The following is a 21626-nucleotide window of genomic DNA, read 5'->3' as shown; positions in this document are numbered from 1 at the left end:
TACTTGAGGAACTCCCTGCTGCTACTCGGGACCTTATTCACTCAGACACACCATCTGAGCCCCAGCCTGGATCATTCTATTTACTTCCCAAAATCCACAAACCTAGAAACCCCAGACATGCTATCATTTTGGGTATTGGCACCCTTACCACTGGATTATCCGGTTATGTGGACTCCCTCCTCAAACCCTATACCAGCAACACTCCCAACTATCTCTGAGATACAACTGACTTCCTGAGGAAATTACAAAACATTGGAAAAGGTCCTCACAACACCATCCTTGCCACCATGGATGTAGAGGCTCTGTACACTAATATTCCACACGAAGACAGATTACAAGCGATCAGGAATACCATCCCTGATGTCACCACAGCCAATCTGGTGTCTGACCTCTGTAACTTTGTTCTCACCCACAATTATTTCCAATTTGGGGACAACTTATACCTCCAGATTAGTGGCACTGCTATGGGCACCCGCATAGCCCCACAAAAAGCTAATATATTTATGGCTGACCTGCAACGATTCCTCAGCTCTTGTTCCCTATTACCCCTCCTTCTACTTACAATACATCAATAACATCTTTATGATTTGGACCCATGGTACAGAGAGACTAGAAGAATTCCACAAAGACTTTAACAATCTGCACCCCGCCATCAACTTATGCCTTCACTACTCCATGTGAGATACATTTCCTGGATGCTACAGTACAAATCAAGGATGGCCTGATCCGTGCCACCCTCTGCTGGAAACCCACTGACCGCTATACTTACCTACATGCTTCTAGCTTCCATCCTGCACACACAACTAGATTCACTGTTTACAGTCAAACCCTTAGGTACAGTCGCATTTGCTCTGATCCTACTGACAGAGACCAAAAACTACAAGATCTCTACCAAATATTCATAAACCTGAATTACCCATCAGGAGAAATAAAAAAACAAATCGACAGGGCCAGATGAATACCCAGAGACCAGCTACTCCAAGACAGGCCCAAAAAAGCAAGACCACCACTGGTCATTACCTACAGCCTCCAACTCAAACCACTGTAAAGCATTATTAAAGACCTACAACCTATCCTTAATCAGGATGCCACACTCCAGAAGGCCCTAGGTGACAGGCCTCTTCTCTCCTGCAGACAACCTCCTGACCCTATGAGGATTCTCACCAACAATCACAGACTACACCACAGGAATACCAATACTGGAACTTTTCCTTGCAACAAGCCCCGTTGCCAACTTTGTCCACATATCTCTTCTGGAGATACCATCATTGGACCTAACCAGGTTATTCTCAGAATCACAGGCACACTCTCATGGTCCTCAGCTAACATCATATATGCCATCATATGCCAACAATGCCCACATGCTTCGTATATTGGACAGACTTCAAACTCTCTTACACAAAGAATTAACGGGCATAAAACAGACATAAAAACACTCCTGATTCACAAACCTGTCAGCCAGCACTTTAATGGAGTGGGTCATTCTGTTAATGACCTGAAAGTCTGTGTTTTACTGAAAAGGAATTTTTCACAGCCATTTGGAAAGAGAGGCTGCCGAACTCTCTCTTTTATATTCAAATTTGACACATTAACACATGGTTTGAACCGGGATGACAATTTTCTGGCTCATTAGAGGGGTTCTTTTACATACTTTTCTTTATCTAATTCTTGACTCCCACTTCTTTCTGCCCCTCTGCTTTCTGATTTGCTTACCTTGATAATTTTTCTGATTTGTCAGCCTTGATTACTATTTTTGGTTCTCTGTGCCTTAAATATTGAGTCTGTTCTGGTATGGCAATGATCTGAAGAGGTGTGTCTGTCCCATGAAAGCTCATCACCTAATAAATTATTTTGTTAGTCTTTAAAGTGGTACTGGACTGCTTTTTTGTTTTCACTGCAACACATCATTAAAGACCTACAGCCTATCCTAAATCATGATGCCACACTCTAGAAGGCCCTAGGTGACAGGCCTATTCTTTCCTGCAGGTAACCTCCCAGCCTTATGAGGATTCTCACTAGCAACCACAGGCTAGATAGATCAGCTCTCTGTTTTCAGAAATATTTTTCCTTCTGTAATTATTAAAAGACTATCATCAAGTCACCTCTAATTCTTCTCTTTGATAACCTGAAGAGCTTGAGCTTCTCAAATTGCTCTTGGTAATCAGGTTTTCCAGATCTCAAACCAATCTTGTGATTCTTTTTACAAGAACCTTCAGATTTGCAACATCTTCTTTAAAGTGCTGGTACCAGAACTGGACAGAGTAGTAATTTAACAGTAGTCTCAACAATGCAGAGGTAATACCACCACCCTAGTTTTGGTCGATATTCTTATTTACACAGCAAAGGATCTGGTGGGAATTTATGAGTTTAAGATGAGCAAGGGTATCACAATTTTCCTCTGCCTTAAGTATATCTTTTAGAAATGTGGTTATTATTCAGGTACATGATCCCCAGCAGATTTCCTACAATGTCTCACGAAGCTTTTCTAAGGCCTGAGTAACTCAAAGCCAGGTGCCACCAATGGAGCTAATCCAAAGATCAGCTGAGCTCTTGAGATGTTCCCTAACTTAGCCCCAGCCAATGCATGGTGATTCCCTAAGCTCTCTTTTCCAGTGCTTTTCCCAGCCTCATTTTGCATATCTGAGTCACTTTTAATAATCTGTGTTAAGTTTTATAATATACATATTTACAAGATGTCTATTGTGCAAATAAACAGCTAATATGAACTTCAGCAATAAATGAAGCAAGCGATTGTTTGGATTCCCAGCTCTTTGGCAACCCTAGCGTATGGGACTAGCTGACGAAAAATCAAGGCTGATTGGAACAGTGCTGTTCCAGTTTACCTGATCATACTGAAAACAAGCAGCGAGTTGTATGGTATGATTTACCCAAGAGAGAATATCATATTCTGCAATACACAGAGGGAGTCAATTCAAGTTAGATGATAGGGCCAGTTGTGATATAGTGGTACGCAGAATGCCTTGGGACAGCACTGAAAAAGGTACATGTAGTCACATTTATGATGTACTGGTATGGGAACTTCTCTACCACTAAGGAAAGCCAAGCAGGTGTAGAACAAGGTGTTAAACACCTCTATAGGCTTGGCACTCAGTGGTGCTGTTTTCATTGAATGACAACTGAAAATCAGGATAGTCTCTCCCTAAGAGAAAACAAGAAAGTTTGATGAGTTCTGGGCCCTTCACTGGGAGACACAAGTGCCACTTGGAAAAAACAAGCCAGAGAAAGAGAAACCAGCAGAAAGTGGACAGTATCGGGGGTGAGCTGCATCACAGAGGTTGTAGTATAGTAAGAGAGAGGTAGCCGTGTTAGTCTGAACTCTAGCAGAACAGCAGACATGTAGCACTTTAAAGAATAACAAAATAATTTATTCAGTGATGAGCTCATACCTGAATAAATCATTCTGTTAGTCTTTAGAGATTGTAGTATTTATCAGGAACTGCAGAGGCTCCCAGGAGGTAAGGTTGCGCAGAGGAGTGGAGGTGAGGAGGACTAGTGGCAAATGACAGAATGAGGAGCAACAGTCCCAAGTTGCAGTGGAGAAGGCCAAGGTTGGATACAATGAAAAACTATTTCACTAGGAGACTGGTGAAGCACTGGACTGTTTTACCTACAGAGGCGGTAAAATCCTCATCCCAAAAGCTTTTTAAGGTCAAGCTCATCGAAGTCTTGGCTAGGAGGATTTAACTGGGGTTTTCCCTGATTTGAGCATGATGACCTGAGATCCGTTCCAATGCTGATTCAAAATCACAGAGGCACTGAATGAAAACCTGCTGAATCTCATGAACAGGGGGGCATGCCTCCATGCACCCTCTTAGGCTCTTACAAATTTGCACTGGAGGGGACAGAGACCTGCACTATCTTCGCTGCTAGAGAGATTTTAATTACACCAAAACCAAAGGAAATTAAAGAAGGTGAAAGACAGGAGGGATGAAGACCACGTTTTTCTGATTCAGGACATCACAGATGCTGTCACACCCTGTTCCAAAGACACCTGCAGTTCACCTATGGCTGTCTGTGCTCAAAGCTACTACAAGGCCTGGTGGCATCCCTGCTGTCCTGGAAGGTGGGATTGGGCAGCATTCTGAGTGGTGCTTGGGAAGATTTCAGAGCCCTGCAGCTGAGTACTTCGCACCATCCCTGTGACAAGTGTAACAAAGAGCAGTGCCCTGCTTGGAGCACGCTGGCAGAGAGGAGACTCGCAGACGGCCAAAGGCTCAGCCTTGCTTATTTCACGCATTAAGGTTTCATGGAACCCTAGTGCTGTTTTAATGACCCAGCTACTGAGCAGCAGCGATGAATCCGGCCTCGCTCTGCACGTTACGAGCCCGCACGGCAGCCCGGGGTCGGCGGGAGTCACGATGCCCCCAGCAAGCCGCCCCACAGCCCCCTGGAGACTCGCAGCCCCAGGCGACCGGCACGTGCCCGGCTCCCCCTGCGCAGGAAACGGCACATCCGGGCACCGAGGGCGGACGTGGAGCGCAGCTGGACAGGCCCGGCGGGAGCCAGTCCCACCCCGCTGCATCGGCGGGGGGCCGGGAACGGGGGCGCCGCGCCCCGAGCCCGGCGAGGCCCGAGCTGGCGCCCAGAGGGGCCAGAAGCAGCGCCGCGCGGGCCGGGGCTGCGGAGCGGGGCGGCCCGGGGGGGCGGGGGGCGCGCGGCTCCGGCCCAGCCAATCCCAGCAGCGATCACATCCATGCAAATAGGAGCACAATGGAGAGAGCCATCCGCGCGCTGCACCCAAGCTTGCGAGAGGCCGCGCGTGGCTGACAGGCCGGCCGGCCAATGGCAGGCGGGCGGGCCGACCGAGGGCCAGTGGCGGCGCCGTGTGGGCGGGCCGGGCCAGGCTAGGCTGCGCGCGCGGGGCGGCTGGCTAAACTTCACCAAATAATAGCTGGCTCGGCGGGGGCTGCCGCAGGAGCCATTTTAGGTAAGTTCTGCGCCCAACTTCGTCTGCGGCGCCGGCCCGGGCGCGGGGGCCGCCCGCTGAGCGAGCGGAGCTGAGGGGAGGCGCGGCGCGGCCGTGGCGAGGGCCCCGTCCTTGGGCTGCGGCCCGGCCCGTGGGTCGCCCCTGAGGGGGCGGCGCGCCCCGGCCCGGCCCGGCCCGGCCCGGCAGCGGTCGCCCGGAGGGAGGCGGGACCGTTTCCCCCGGAGAAGTTGTGGCCGGCGTCCAGCGCTCCGCCCCCCGCCGCCCCCGGCCCGCCGCCTGGGACTGTTACCTGGCCGGGGCCGCGCGGCCGTCCCGCCCCCGCCCCTCCTCCCCCTGCCGCGGGGCTTGGCGCGCGCCCTGGGGCCGCGGGGGTGCGGGCCCGGCCAGAGCCGCCGGGAGGCCGCTGCACTTGCAGCCCCAGTGAGGCCGGCCCGGCCCGGCTGGCAGCGTGCGGCCCTTGCCCCCGTGAGCCCGGGCCCCTGAGGAGCGCGCTGCGGATGGACGCGGGCGCGGTGGGCTCCGGAGTGAGCGCAGAGCCAAGCGTAGGAGCGGCCGTCCGGGCTGGGGGCCGGGGGCAGCCGAGCGGACTTCGCGTCGTCCTTCGCCAGCGAGTAGTCGGAACGATCCGCTGTTCTGCCAGCTGTCGGCACCCGGCTGCCTGAGGAGCGTGGGGGGAGAGTGGCCTTGTACCGATGCGTGGAGTCCGCACGCTCCCGTGGCAGAGCTGCTCAGTGGCTGTGCCAGGAGAAGATCGGTGGTGCAGCGGTCCTGGGGTCTAGTCTGCATTTCGGGTAGAAATATGGTCAAGCAAATTCATAATTAAGTCTTAAAACTCTAAGGCTAGCAGAGGAACCCCTTCGAAGGCCAGGTATCCTCTTTAAGGGGTTCCGGCCAGCTGACCTATGGCAAGCAAGGTCATCTTGCACATTGTACTGATTAGGAGAAATAAACGAAGGGTGTTAAGGAGCAGCCCTTCCTACTGTAAGCTGCCATGTGTGATCTTTTGTGCCTCTCCTGCAGTATGCAAAACAGACACTGATCTATTTTGACATTGCAGCCATGTCACAATATAATGGCATCACCGGCACATTAAAGTCACATCTCATTCATGCTGCAGTCATCTCATGATTAGCTAATGGTTATGTTACACAGCTTTAATTCTGATCATTTTGATGATTGCTTTGTGGAATTCTCTATCTTTACCAGTGACTTTACTGGTAATTGGAATAGACTCTTTAATGTTGATCAGTGCAGATCTTAGGGTAAACATTTTTGAGAAGTCAGAGAGACAGTGTATGGCGAGGAAGAGGAAATCAGCTGATATTAATGCCTAGTGACACATTTAACAGCTAAGTTTTTCTGTTTGTAGATTTACTTTCCTGACTATTCCACTAAACTCAAAGTAAAGTTAGGAGCTGAGGATGAGTACATGGACTCTTTGTGGGTGGCGCAGAGAGGTGACCTTGCTGGGATGCTGTTAACCTTTGATCTGGGAGATTCTTTCACTAACTTTGTCATGGAAAGTGCATGGTTTATTTCTTGAGTGAGCTGAGGTACTTTTTGCAAAAAACATTGTCTACTCCATCTCCTGGTGCTCCTCTTTTGGATCTAAAGAGCGATTGGTTCCTGTTAGTAGAGTAGCAGAACAGGTTGAATGGTGATCATGCAAGGTTATCCCATGTGTCTGCGCAGAAGGCTGCGATTTGCTACTCTACAATTGCTGGCCTCATTGATAGTGATATCTTTGGGGATGGCCTGAGTGTTATAGTGCTCCCAGACTGCCTCTCTATTTCAAAGCTTTTCCTTTACAAATGCTTGACAGGTGGCAATGCTCAAATTGCTGAACTGTTGTGGTGTCAGGTTGTTTAGAATATAACCTTATGAGAGGGAAAGTTGAGCAGCGCTCATGTAATCCTTCAGCAGCAAGTTAACATTGTTCTCACACTCTCAGTCACATCCACCTTAAAGGTAAAAAAAAAATCAGCTGTTCCTTTGTCTTCAGTTTCTTGTTTATTTCATTCATGTATTATCTCTGTCATGTTGTTCTCCATAAGGGAATTAATTTTGGGCTGCCCAGCACCATAAATGCTTTAGAGTCTGCTTTTTGCAAAACTGGCTGGTTCACTTGTAGAAACTGCTGTTCCCTCTCTTTTAGTTCCAAAAACAGTTGTCATACTTAGGTGGCCTTCTCACTGACTTGGTAGAGAAATTTATCTTCTAGTACTGAATCTTAATACTTTTTTTCCTTTTAGTTTTGAGACATCATAGCTTAAAATGTTGTTCATTTAGTCAGATTTATTTAAAATCGCTTGCTAAAGAAAGGTCAACAACTCCTTCTGGGGCCTTGGATGTGTCCCTGGAACACTGTGTGCCTTGGTTTCCCTTTGTGTAAGGAGGCATGTGCACATAACAGAGCTTTGGTTAAGGTTAGTGAATAATGACTATTTAGTACTTTGAGAGCATAAAGTATCATAATATAGCATTCTGTAATATTAGGATTATATCCCAGCAGAACCTCTGTGGACACTTCATGTAGCAAAACTTTAAAATGTTTCCAAATAAAAGATAGTATAAAACTGGTTCTTCATTCATTGGGGTTTGCAAATCATGGCTTGAAACTGTTGCTGTCTTATTTTCTTAACATCATCTCAGCCATTGGTTGTGATATGTCCTGGAAAGCATCAGCCCCTTTTCAGGGGTTATTGTATCTGTGTTAACAATTAACTATCTTGACTCTCTCTGAAATTGTGAGACTTCTTGCACCATTTTTCTGTAGTATGTGACAAAGGTATGCCGTTTATGGAGGGTGTCACTAAGCTTTGTCACTGTCTGGTTCAGTGTGACAGGTATCAGAGAGGTAGCTGAGTTAGTCTGTATCTTCAAAAACAAGAAGTCCTGTGGCACCTTATAGACCAACAGATATTTTGGAGCATAAGCTTTCAAGGGCAAAGATTCACTTGAAAAAGTGGGTCTTTGCCCTTGAAAGCTTATGCTCCAAAATATCTGTTAGTCTATAAGGTGCCACAGGACTTCTTGTTGGTCCAGTGTGCTAAATTAGCAGTTTGCTGGGTGAAGAAAACTGTGCCTTATTTAACTAGTTACATTAACCCTTCTTTCCATTCTCTCTCCTGCATCAGAAATAAGCCCTTTCTGAGCTACCAGTGTTCAGCAGGAGTAGGCTTCAGTAGTTTCCTGGGCCCTTTGTCAGTGTTGTTGATCCAATAATAATGCATATCTTTTGCAATTAGCTAGTTGCTCAGTCAATTGACAGCGTCAAGGAACTTCTGTTTCTGAAGTTGTATTGCTGCATAGCTGAGTGAGAAATAAGCACCTACCTTTCTTTCCTTACAATAGTGGCTTCATAATTTGTAAAATTAATATCCCTTGAGAGATTCTTAATATTTTCCCCATAATAATGTCTCAGTAACATAACATTTTACAGATAGATGATATAAAGTATTTTATGGAATGGTGTATCTTATTTCTAAAGGAGTTTGCATGAGCAAATGAATTCTTTTGAAGAGGTTAGTGGCTAAATTCTTGGCCTTGGAAGGCAGCAAGAAAGACTCTTGAGTCTGGGGCCTTTGTGCTACTGCATGCACCTGTGGCATTCTGGCCTGAGTTGTTGAAGATAAGAGCTAGTATCTTGCCTGTCAACTGATCAGGAAGGGATTTTCTCTTAAAAAAGAGGGAGGGAAGGATTGCTCGGGCTCCTGTTCTTGGTGGTCCATTAATAAAGGAATGTGGATTTGATTTGTTGAGTACAGGAGAAGCAAGCAGGTATCACTAAGACATTCTCTGAAGTTGTCTTAGCTTAAAGGAACATTGAGTCTGGTGAGCCTAAACTGAGGTTCTTTCCGGAGATCAAGAGAATCTTTTATGAGTAGAAGATATTTTTAATTACTACTTTTAAATAATAGTAAGTAAGCTTGCTTTTAGGGAGGTAGATTTAACCTTCCACTGCAGCGTTTGAAAGGTGATTACTCTAGCTTTGTGTTACCACATGGAAGCAGAGGTAGAGCTGCCAGGAAGCGCCCAGTGGCTGTGCTTGAAGTGCAGAAAGTAAACAAATGCCACAAGGGATCTGTGGGAATTTAGTTACAATCCCACATATGGGTACATTTGGCCTATTTGGATATGACATCTTGAAAAAGGTTGAAAAAATAATGGTAAAACAGAGTTAACTTTGACCGCAAAGCAAAGGCACAGTATACTGGATATTATTGCCTTCTGTTTAGTACATTGGTGATGGCCCCAAGGCCCTGCTTGGCATCAGGGTCTTAGTGTGCGAAGTCTCTGCAGACACCTGGGGATAGACAGTACCTGCCCAAAAGAGGTTGTGGTCGGATTTCTAAAAGTGAGTGAGAGTCAGAGGCCATCTTGTTGTCATTGTTTTGTAACAATGAGTCTTCAGAGAAATACAAAAAAGAAGAACAAAACCCACTAGTAGGAATGGGGGGAGGAAGAGAGCAAAGCTCATGATACAAAGAGAACACGAACATAACCCCCTCCCTCAGGTTCTCTTGATGTCTTAGGTTGGTAGAGAATATTTTTCTGTGTGATGTGACAATGCATCCATCCCTCTGGATCTATCCTTATATGGGATTATCTAGCATACAGCCTAGCAATCGGATAGTATAAAGCTGTTTGTTTATTTATTTATTTTAATATGGATGTTGTGGTTATGCCCAGAGGAGCTTTTGTAGTCTGCTCTTGGTTTTTAAGGCAGGAACTTGATGGTCAGGTAGGAGAATGCTCCCCAGGGGCTATTCCAGCAGGATTGTGAGCACCTTGAGCTTCCTGGGAAGTCAGTGAGAATTGAGGGTTCTGTGCCCTTGGTAGGAGGCATGCCTCACCTGTTGGGATTGGGCCCCAAAAAGCTTCAAGGGGAGGTAAGCATTTGAATGGCATTTTTAGTTAACTGCATTTAGGAATATTCACTCCATCACTGTAAGGCCCCTTTCTGTGGAAAAAGTGATGCAGTTGGTCTTTATGCCAAAAGCTCCTTCCTTTACTGTTTGGGGAGTTGTATTTTTACCCCTAGAGAATACCTGGCAGTGGGTGTAAACCTCACTATGAAATCAGGAACTATGGGGAGAGCAAAACTGCTTAGCTGTTTTTTAAATATGTAGGCTGGTGAGGGGTCTGAGTGCATGTGTGTGGAGGAGGCTGCATACCAGCTGTTGGCACTTTTAATCACAATGTGTTGTTTCTAATAGCTGAGCAGAAAGGTTGCTAGTCCCCAGTTTCTAATGTGAGAACATGCAATGTTCAGGTTCCACAGTGACAGTAAGTCACTTCATGCCAACTCTAGGCCTCTCAGGCTAGCATGTAAGGTGTATTTTTTTCCATCCCTCTTTCTTGTTCTTTGTGAACGTCAAAGTATTTTTCTTGATGTTTAGTATATTATAGTTGCTATAGGATCTCTAATTTCTGCAGTCTTTCTCCCTAACTCTGACTGCACAGTCTTATTGTTGCATTGTTGTTTTTTTTTCCTTTTGACTTTCTCAATTTCTTCTGTGATGGGAAGTTTATATCTTACCTGTGTAGTGGCTTACTGGGAGCGATGGACTTGGATGGGGCCAGATGCTCAAACTCTGTCTCCCTGCCTTCAGGCACATCTCAGCAAGGCTGGGATTACAGAACAGCAGCTTCTTGACTCACCTTGGGGTGGCTTCATCCTTGCCACAGAAACTTCTTTCAGAATGGAAATAAGGAATGTATAGAATGTATGAGGATATAGCAGATTTTTCAGACTCCTCCTCCCCTCCCCCGAGTCTCCAGTGCTTTGGAGCCCAATTTGCTCAGGTTAAAAACCAACCAGCCGGCTAATAATTCTCAGGACTGAGCCAAAGAGAATTTTTTAATGTCCAAAATGGACATACAATGGAATCTTTCACACTGGGTGCACTACCAGCACAATGCAGACTTTTCTGTTTATTCTAGAGGGTGCTATACGCCTCCAGTAAAAGAAGAAGAAAAGTAGAGGTGTGTGGGATGACCATAGATTAGAAGTCCAGAAAGGATCATTTTTATCATCTGATCTGACCTTCTGTATGTCATATTTAAAAATGTGTTTTATTTCCAGCCTGATAGGAAAATGAGTGGGAGGCAGCTGCCCTGGGATATACTGTGAGTGGATATGGAACAGGTATACTGGGACACCATTCCATCTTGGGGGAGGAAACACTGTCTTAAATACTTAGTAGCTATATGGTGGTGGTAGGATGTTAAAGCAAAAAAGCCCCAAACTTGAGGATGCTTTATTTTTGGTGCCCAGCTTGAGACTCCTTGGGTCAGATTCTCTGAAGTGGCTTGTGCTCCTGGCTCCAGCGGAAGGCAATGCTTCCCTGAGCATTGGACTCAAGATATCTCAAATTGGGCACTCAAAACCAGTAGCTGCTTTCAGAAACATTGGCCAATGTGTATTTATAAAGGGGGCAGTTATCTGAGGATGGCCAGCCAGTTGTCTCTGTTGTTCTGATGTTATGAGGATTTTAAGGAGGAAACTGTCCTTTGACTTAAATCACTGTCCTCGCAAGCCATAAAGGAATCTGAAAAATTGTGGTCAGTCGGTCTCTCTTATTTGCATAAGAGTTTTTGGTCTCCTCCACTTTTGTTTGCCCACTTGAGTGTATATACACGATGAGCTCACTTTGTAGTGCGGACACCAGAATTAGCTTTTCATTTGACTGGTTCCAGGTGTGTTTCCCTTATTACATATTGACAGTTTTCCTCAAACAGATCATTTCTTTAAAACCAGAGTAAACTTAAGTACAGCTACTTGGTGCATACAATGTTTTGGGATGTAATAGACAAGGACAGTGCTAAGTTATGGTTGAAGTCAAGAAACCAGGCTTTTACAAAAACTCTTTTGTTTTTGTGCATATGTAACTCATCTTGTTAACCCTCCTTACAGATGCAAACATTGGTGCTTTTACTTCTATTCCTATGGAAACCATAGCCTTAAGTTTCCTGGCTTTTGTGCATATAAACATCTGAAACATGCTGAATTAACACAGGTTTTAAATTTAATTTTAACAAAATAGTAACTATGTGTAGTATATGTATTTGTTAAACGCCTGAGAAGAGAGAGGAATAGGTCTCTCTGAAATTCCTAGGAAACTGTCTAGATCCATTACTTGGTGCTCTCTTGAACCAGAAAGGAAAACATGCTGTCTGGGTGTACAGTGTGCTGCTCTTCTTTTATTTTATCTCCAAGGGTTGGAAGGCCCACGTCCCCTATTGATCTGCCTTGGTTCCTGTGTGGTATCTTTCACATGGGTTTCTGAGCACTTCCCAGAATGCATCTGTGTGCACACAGCCATATATGTTTCTTTCTCCTGTCAGTGGCACCTGGCTGTGTGTGTTTGTTCTTAAGGTAGTAGTATTGTGGGCAGACAGACCGAATCAAGGCTTGCCATTAGCTGTGAAGACAGTGAGGTTTGTGGTCACTCTGATCTTTCGATAGTTACAGATTTGTGGGATAGTTGTCAAGAAAGTATTTCCTACATATATACAAACTTTGTTCTTGAAGGCAATGGTTCTCATGCTTTGCAGGAATTTAGCTGGGGTCAGTCTCATGGAGCGTTTGCAGGATGAGGACCAAGCTCTTGAATTTGCTCTGGTATCCCTTGGGAAGCTGGCATATGAAGTGGCTCTTTGCTGCCTGTAGTGCTGCATGTTCAACTAAATGTAGCACTTTTGAGGATGGTGTTTTCATCCCCAGGTGTAAAGGATTACAGTAGTGAAGTCTTCTGGCTCTGAATGCTATGTGCAAATCTGACAGGAGGGAAGGTGGTGTGCTCTGGGCAACTCTTTGGAAAGGGAGTACTATGCCTGTGCAACTATTTGCTTTATGGAATGCAGGCAGGCAGTGGGGTTACAGGCTTCTCTGCTGAGTTGACTATGATGATAGAGAGGTGCTAAGCTCTTGACAGGGCTTCACTCTCCTTAGCAGCCCCCCCTTGATTTTCCTGGCTTCAGCTGCTGCCTTTCATTCTGTCACTGCTTTTAGAAATAGTGTTGATTGTATCCAATATGAAAGAGCTCTAAGGGGGCTGACCATCTGAGCATGGCCACCAGATTGTCTGTGTTTGTCTTGTTGTCTCCACTGACTTCTAGTAGAGGATGGCATCTCAGTGATATGAGGGCTCATGCAATGGAACAGCAGGTGACTGTCCTACTAAGTGAGGTCTCAAGACAGCTCAGTGAGATCCTGTTTAAGCCTGTCCTGTCTCTCAGATGGGACTATGCTGAGGCTTTCTGCTTGAGATGTTCAGTCCCTGGCTCTGGCACAGATTCTCCATGTGCTTGTGGGCAAGTCACTTCAGCTGTTTGGGGGTCGTTCTCTATTTGTAGACTGTGGATAATGTTTCTTCCCACTCCCCCATGACTATGGGGATGAGAAATGCCGTGGGTGGTGGTAACCACAGATCATCTAGATAGAGGATGCCAAAAGCTAGGGCTAACTGCTGACTTCTCTTATCTATTCACCTCTGTGAACCTGTGGACTGTCTGCAGGTGTGTCTAATCAACATTCAGTGTGGTAACTGGCATTACCTGTGGTGTCTCTGGCTAATATGGTTTGGATTAGGCAGGTGAGGGGTTGGGGTGAATTGTTGGTATGCCTCATGAACATAGCATGACATAGCACTGTCCAAAGCATATGCATGTCTGAGCTGCTAGGAGGGGCTCAGCAATCATAGAATCCTGTGACTGGAAGGGACGTCTAAAGGTCATCTAGTCTGGTTCTCCGCACTTGTGACGGGACTAAATATTATCTGGGCCATTTTTGACAGGTGTTCGTCTAACTTGTTCTTAAAAATCTCCAGTGATGGAAATTCTATAACCTCCCTAGGCAACTTATTTCAGTGCTTAATTATTATAGCTTTGTTCCAGTGGAGAGGAATGTGAGGATATAATGCTTCCTGTTGGAGAGTTGCAGAACTTTCAGTGGGCTAGGTTCTGTTATGGAAGGGGATTCTGTAAAAATGGCCTCCTGGGACTCCATATTTATCATCCCTTCTTCACTCACTTCTGATTACATATGCTCAGCTTTATGACTGAAAAGTTGTTGGACCCAACTCCTGTTCTGTGTACTCCTCCGGGACTGGAATCTCACTCTGAGCTCACTCCTCCTCCATTAATGCCTTTGTGACAGTTGTGCATTCCCATTTACCTTCTCCGGGTTTGTACAGGTCACAGCAATTGTAAGTTGGGCAACTTCAACGGTTGCCAAGGAATCCAGTTCTCTCTCCTGGAGCTGTGTGGTCGGCTCTGCAAGTCTGATAAGTGTTTAAAAGCAGTAAAACTTTATTTTAATTTGTAAAGTCATCTGAGTTTGCACATTGGGGTCTGTCTACAGCAGGGGTCTGCAACCGAATTAGCAAGAAGAGCCATTTTTTTTCAAATTCAGTTACAAAATCAGTCCTTCAGGAGCTGCAATGCATGTGAATGAGACAGACCTTAATAACATCAAACCATGCTTTTATCGCCCTGTTTTTAAGCACTGTGCACTCAATGATTTGTACCAGTTTGAAAGTTGTTACCCTCCTCTCCAGGCTTTACCTGTCTCCCCATCCCCAGGCTTAACCCCTTTGAGCACCGACTTCCCCCACCCAAAGGCCTCAGCATGCACAGTTCTACAGCGGTGGCCGCCTCACCATGTCTTCCTACTTGGTGGGCTGTGCGGCTCCCGCAGAAGCAGGCTTGGCTGCCTTCCCCCAGCTCTCCTGTTGGCTTTGGCTTCCGCCCACATGGGGCAGCTCCCTGCCACAGCTGCCTGCTGAGCAGCTCTGGCTGCTGCTGCTTCAACAACAAACTAAATTCAGTTGGCTCAACAGCAGGCAACTGAATTGAAACTTTTATTTAAGCGGCAGCAGCTGCTGGAGCCGCAAGAGGAGCCAGCAGCAGTGGCAGTGCTCGGAGCCACAGGGTGCTGATCCTGGGTCTAGAGCAAGAGGGGACTGCTTCCTCCGCTGTTCTTCGGAGCACTTAATTTCTCTGCAAAGGTTTGAAATGCTGTGATAGGTGCCTATCCATAGCTTTTGGTATGGAGCCTGTACGTTACAAACTGCAACTTAAACATACAGAAAGGCCTGCTTACGAAAGTGAGTGCTCCACCCAGTCCCTCTCAAGCCACAAGTTGCTTTAGAGCCTGAACAGGCTTTGCAGTGTGCTTGGAAGAATGAAAAAATGAGAGGAGGTCAGGGAGGTTCCAAAATGAAGCCTTCCTGTCTTCCAGATAAGACCCTGGTAGTAATACCCTCTCTTTGGTAGCAAGGGACACGAGGTTAAGTAACTCTTAAAGCATGCTGGAAAACATAATGCAGAGAGGAATGCCATTGAACATTGCCTTACAATCTGGTAGCTAAATCAGCTAGAGCAGTGTGTCCCGGAGCATGGTATGCATACCACTGGTGATACAGGAAAGGATTTCAAGGGGTATGCCACAGAAAATAAATGCCTAAAAGTCAGGAGATAAGCACTGGCGTGGCAGTGGGAGAGGGGTATGTTGATGTTTTCAGTTTGGGAAACACTGAGGTAGAGGGATTCTTTCTAGGTGGCTCCAGGATGTTCCAGTGCCTTTCAGCTGAGAACAATGAAAACTGTCCGAAAAGTAACTTCAGAATCAGTTCAGAGCCCTTGGAAGTGTGGGGTTGGCTGGTGAGATGGCTGTGTCTTTCACATGCCCAAACAGTTGGAGTGGAGGATTATGTGGTAGGATAATGTTATTGCTGAGGGCTGGAAACATTGCTTCCAAGGGGGCTGCAGTGGCAGCTGTGGCTGGAGATGAGAACCATTGCTCCATGAAAAGCACTTGCAAAACCCCTGGAACAATAGGTTTTTGCTTTAATCTTCCTGATTGCTCATGTTTCTAGAGAGCATTGGGGTGGGTAGAGTGCTCCGCCGTGAGGCTCTGGGTGCAGATTAGCAGGGGTAGCTGCTGCAGTTTTGTATTGTTTCCTCTGTGCTAATTATCTTCATCTCATATTTCTTTTATCCAGTTTGTGGGAGGCTAAAAATCGGTGAAGAGCCAGGGAGCCCCTGAGATATGGCTCAGCATGTGGTACATCTATGTAAGATTAATTGTCTCAAATCCTGGATCTCTGCAGTGGTTGCCTGCCCTTTTGCTGCTGCCTGGACAGCATGCCTGCTGTATGTGTGAGCCAGGTGCCCGGGTTGTGAGCACCATGAAGCACACTGCCAGAACAGGCTCCTGGAGGAGACAAGCTGCTAGAGGCAGAGAAGGCTCTGTCTTGAGTGCAGGACACTCTCTTCTTTTTGAGAAGGGGGAAAAAGTGGGCTTCCCTTTTAGGAGCCAGATATTCAAGCAGATGCAGAGGGGGCGGGATCATAGTGTTGCTGACATATGTCTCCTTATTTAGAGTGGCAGCGGCAGCATTGACCCAGCCTGGCATAAAGTACCCTGACTTCTCAATGCTACTTCCATGTGGCTTAAATAACCATTCAGAGTGCACAGTGTGCATTTGATATGCTATGTGAGCAAAGCACATTACCCTGTCCTAAGAGCATGCAGAATAGAGCCCAGAGAGGTTCAGAGGAGGAGAATGCAAGGAGTGCCCTCAGAATTCTTTCTGCAGTCCACTTGTGCAGTTCTCTGCTGTGAGCTCCCTGGAGTGCAGTGAGCTCCAAAAAAGCAGAACAAGGCTTGCCCTCAGTGTGCTATCTATATTGCAGTGACAGAGTGCAGAGCCGGTTTTGCTATGTACTGTGTACGCTCTTTTAACACAAAGATAAGCTCTGTAGGGCAGAGCCCTCAGTCTGGCCTTAATGTAGACAGTTAAAGGTTGTCAGTGAACATGGGAAATATTTACTAGAGAAGACTCTGGGCAGTAAAATATGAAATTACAGTAGTTTCTTGAAATACCTATTTCTGTGACCTTGGGCTCTCTTTCTGAGGTTAAGATTCTTTCCAAGCTCTCCCAGCAGGAGTTGCACTCTGCTGCAGTGTCACAGACAGGTAGGAGGAGACTGATGTCTACACCCAAGAATCTCAATGCCTGCTAAGAACATTAGTTCAGTTCCTCAGCCTCCCATGAAGTAAGGTAGTGGTGTTATCCAGATTTTGTGGTTGATGAGGGAATTGAGGAGCTGCTTTGTCAGTTTTAATGTGGAAATCAGGTGCTGAGTGCAGTGCTGTGAGAATTCTCTTTTTTCTGGTATGTGCCATCATCTCTATTGAGTGGATGACAGGGACTGGGAGGGGAGGGCCAGCTTTTTCAAAGCAGCATGTGATTTTTTTTTTTTTTTTTTTTTTGGAGTGTTTCAGTCTGGATGTTGAGCCTGGGACACACAATGCTTGATTTCCTCTCCAACCTGTCCAAGAGGTACTGAGTCCTCAGCTTATAACCTTCAGGGGAGCTGGAGGTGCTCACTAACTCTAGAAACCTGTCTTAAGTGGAAAACTTTTAAGCAAGTTACTTAGATCAGGCCAGGTGCTAAATTTGTAGTGAAGGTGGGGTAGAAGTGTGAACATCCCACTGTCCGCTCCCTGCGTCAGTAGGAGTGTGGCTTTACTGTCCAAACTCCAAAGTTAAGGCTCAGGGCAGTACCTCAGGGCAGCAGAAATATAGACCTTTTCCTTTCATACAGCAAAAAGTTCTTCTCTCTCTCGTGACAAAACTACACCAAAAGTTACTGAAGTTTGGAAGCTGAATTGTGGTTGTGACTGTCTCTCCACAGGGAGTGGAGGTTTTGTGGAGTGTGTGTGTTTGTTGGAGGGGTGGTGGGAGAAATGGATTTAAGTGGTACAGTAAATTCTTTCATATCCAGCAGTCTATCATCTGGAACTCTCCAATAACTGGCATTTTAACTATAAGTAACTTTTTAGTTAAGTTTTCCTTAAGTACAGTATAGTGAAAGTAAATACAAACAGAGCAAATAGCCTAAGTTTACAGTGTACAATATTACTGTTGTTGGTAAATAAAGTACTCTGCATACATTTCTTAATATCTAATCTTGTTTTCCTTTTGTGTTATGCATTGCTAGGTATATCTCTCTATTATTCAGAATATTTGAATATCCAGCAACCTCCTGGTCTTGGGGCTGCTGGACATGAAAGAGTTTAGTCAATTGAAACTAGTAATGCCACACATGCTTGTAAACCATCTAAATATATCTACACTTCAACAAACCACCTTTGGTGCTGGGTGACAGGTTCTGGGTTGCACGATTCAGGTTTGGGTTTATGGGACTAAAACTTACAGTATAAGTGTTCAGGCTTCAGCTGGGTCCTGGTCTCCAGCCAGAATCTGACTGTGACCCAAGCCCTGCAAGGCCAAGTCAGCTGACCTGGCCAACTGTGACTGCGCTGCAGGTCATGTTGCAGTGTACACATTAGCCCCGGCTACTGTGTGGTTCTGCTCTGAAAAGTAACATGCATTTTTATTCAGTCAAATTTCCTGGGTGTACAAAGGGGCTTTTTTTTTTTTTTTTTTTTTTTTACCAACAAGATTGCATACTCCACTGAGGGCTTGCAAGCCATGCTGAGTACAGTCATAATTTATCATTGCTAGTAATTGAGGCTCTTGACATTAAATTATGCTCATGTTGACTCTGGTGTGTGGCAAGGGTGTGTTCTATCATCATTGTTGTTCCTTTTGGCTGTGGACTTCATTATGAGGAAAGCAATGTGCAGGACGAATTTTGGTATCTCTTGGAAAAACCAGTGCTGGCTCACGGATCTGGACTTCGCTGACGATATTGCGCTGCTTGCAGAAACAGGCGAATGCTTGCAGGACATGACGACAAGTTTAGAAAAAGAAGCAGTTAAAGTTGGGTTGAGGATAAACAGCAATAAAACAAAGGTGATGCGGATCGGAAAAGCTCATGTGAACATGCCAATAGTGGTAGAAAGTCAGTCCTTAGAAGATGTCCGGTGGTTCACCTAGCTTGGCAGCACTCTGCCCAATGATGGGGATGTTGAGACAGATGTCAACTGCAGAATCAGGAAAGCCTTGGCAGTGTTCCAAAGACTATGCCCGATTTGGTCTGCGTCAACAATTGGCCTTGCTACAAAGCTTTGACTCTATAGCACTGTTGTTTTGTCCACTGCAATCGATGCCAGTAAAACATGGAAAAACACTGCAAGAATGTCACCTAAGCTGAATGTGTTCCACCAACGATGTCTGCGAAAGATCCTTGGTGTTACCTACATCGATCGCATTACTAATGAAGAGATCCTACGAAGATGTGGTCTGCGGAGACTGCAGGATGTTGTGGCAGAGCGTAGATTGCATCTTGCTGGACACATCTAAAGGAAAGAGAGAGAGGGGATGACCACTGAAAACGTGGTGAAGCATGGTTAAAGAAGACTTTAAGAGCATTGGTATAACGTGGGAAGAAGCGGAAACAGTGGCATCAGACTGAAATCTCTGGAGAGCACTTGTTTCCCAGTGTGCCCAGACGCACAGGCGGACCTAAGTCTAACTCTAAGTGACATCTGAGTGAAGCCATTACCTTCAGTAGGGTTGTGCCAGTTTCCCACAATGCACAAACTGGAAAATCTTCAGAGCTGTGGTTGATGCTGTGGCATTAAATAATTGGGTAGCTCTGTTCCGGTATCCCCAACTAACAGATCTGTGCAGTGATGAGGTGCTGTTTTTAGACTCTTCAGAGAGGAAAGGCATTTAAAACTTGGTCAGTTGGGGTTTGTGGAAGACTGCTGTGTGTGCATGCATGGGTATCCAGGCAAGCATGCTGTCACGCTACACAGTTGTTTCTGAGCCTGCTCCCTGACATTTCTCTTCCCAGCCCTCTGCACCTTGTTAGATAATTTTATGCTCATACCTTCTCCATGTCCACAGAATCTGCCCCCCTTCGCTGTGTTTGGGAGGCCCAGGCTCTCTGGAATATCAGCCCCAGGCATTCAAAGCAGCTGATTGGGATATGAATTCCCAGGCCAATGAGGAGAAGGTGGAAAGCAGGGTCCAGGCTTCCTTTTGGGTGTCTTAGCCTGGTAGGTGAGCTGGTCATTCCCTTCCCCCCTTTGTGAGGAACTTACATTTCACTTTTGGCACCTCCCAGTACCTTCCATGGCCCCACTGCCTTCATGCAGTCGCTGTGTGGATTGTGTAAATGCTGTGCCAGGGTCACTCTGTAGAGGACACCTCTGCAGGCAGGTGCTAATGGCATGGTCACAAAAGTAGGTGTTCCTAGATGTTTTGCCTTCCTACTGCATGCAGGAAATTTCCTTGCCAGAATCAAATGCAACTTTCTCTCTAATTTTTAAAGGTAGAAAGTGAGATGCTAAAATCAACCCATATTCAGCTATGTGAATGTACTGTCGTCAGAGAATGCATTTCTATTCTGCTACTCCAGGAAAAGTTCTGAATTCTGTATGCTGCTGTAGCCGTCCTTCCCACTTGGAGACAGTGTAGGTTGGAGGTCAGCAGCCTGTAACCTTGCAGATCTGGGATGGCTCCATTGGTGGCCCGTCTCTGTGCACAGGCCTCCCTCTGGAAGCAGCATACGCTCAGTCAAGTGTGGGGTCTAGTTTAGTAATTCTCAGACTTCTTGCATTGATGACTCCTTTCACACAGCAAGCATCTGAGTGTGACCACCCTTAAATTTAAAACTGTGGGGGTGGTGTAATTTTAATGTAAATATAATTTAGAGGGAGCTGGTATCTCATGACCCCCATGCAACCTCCTCGAGACTCCCTGTGTAGTCAAATCGCCTTGTTTGTGGTCTAGTTCCTAGAGGGCTTTCTCAGTGCAGACCCCTAGATCCCAAGGAGAGTAAACTGGGAGCTTGATAGCTCCTTTCACCTTGCTGTATGGGGCTGGATGGGCCCCCAGAGGGAGAGGAGCAGATTCAACAGTCACTCTCTCCCCTCCTCTCACCAGTGCATGTGCTTAAGCTCCTATCTGCTTGCTGCTCTGGAGGAGAGGCACATCTCCCCTGCATATTTTTCTGCTAACTTTTCCTGGACTACATTCAATTTAACCTTGCTCAGAAACACAGCACATCAAAATTTGGTTGCTGAGAACATGAAGGGTTAATGTCCACATGACGCACAGATGAATTCTCCTAATGGAATGCATTCATACTTAAGGAGCGCAGTCAGAAAATGCTATAGTTCTTCTTTGAGTGATTGCTCATACGTATTCCAAGTTGGATGTGTGCTGGCGCATGCCCAGTTGATAGAAGCTTTTTGCCCTAGCCAGTAGCCATAGGGTTGATGCGGTGCACCATGGAGTGACAGCTGTATGGCGGCCCATATGTACCACCCAACCTGCCCCCACTCAGTTCCTTTTTGCTGCACTGTCGTTTGCTGGAGCTCGTTTTTACTTCTTGTGTAGTTGATGGTAGCTTTTACTTGTAAATTAGTCGGTAATTAGCAAATACTTTAGATGGTTACCTTTTAGTTGTAAATAGTTCTAATTAACAGTTAATGAGCCAAGGCAGGACTCTGACTCCCTCAGCGCTTTGGCATCAGGGGATGCCCAGCTCTCCAGGTTTCAAAACCTGTTCAAAATGTGGCAAACGAATGCCCAAAAGTGTTAGGTGGCTCACTTGTTTGAGCTGCTTCGGTGAGGCATACGTTCGAGGACAGTGCACCATATGCAAGGCCTTCAAGCCTAGGACTTTGAAGGACAGGGCACAGTGCTTGAAGCTTTTACTGATGGAGGCAGCCTTGTAGCCGGACATT

The 21626-nt window shown here is 46.1% G+C and overlaps 1 protein-coding gene across 10 annotated transcripts in view; it reads left to right on the top strand.

Moving 5' to 3' along the window:
* Window positions 1–4732: 4732 nt before the first annotated feature.
* The window catches only part of CHD6 (chromodomain helicase DNA binding protein 6), a 209956-nt gene continuing 193062 nt past the window's right edge, over window positions 4733–21626 (top strand). For 9 of the 10 annotated variants that reach the window (XR_012647850.1, XM_075011571.1, XM_075011572.1 and 6 more), the window contains exon 1: window positions 4733–4948. The gene's annotated coding sequence lies outside the window, so the exon portion shown is untranslated. Of the gene's footprint in view, window positions 4949–5317; window positions 5740–21626 lie in introns of those variants that run through there. The other variant, XM_075011566.1, reaches the window with a different exon arrangement.

Source organism: Carettochelys insculpta, chromosome 17 (assembly GCF_033958435.1).
Source record: "Carettochelys insculpta isolate YL-2023 chromosome 17, ASM3395843v1, whole genome shotgun sequence".
In the NCBI taxonomy this organism is placed as follows: Eukaryota; Metazoa; Chordata; order Testudines; family Carettochelyidae; genus Carettochelys; species Carettochelys insculpta.
The sequence above is the reverse complement of the archived record's forward strand: the minus strand, read 5'-3'. Positions and strand labels throughout refer to the sequence as shown.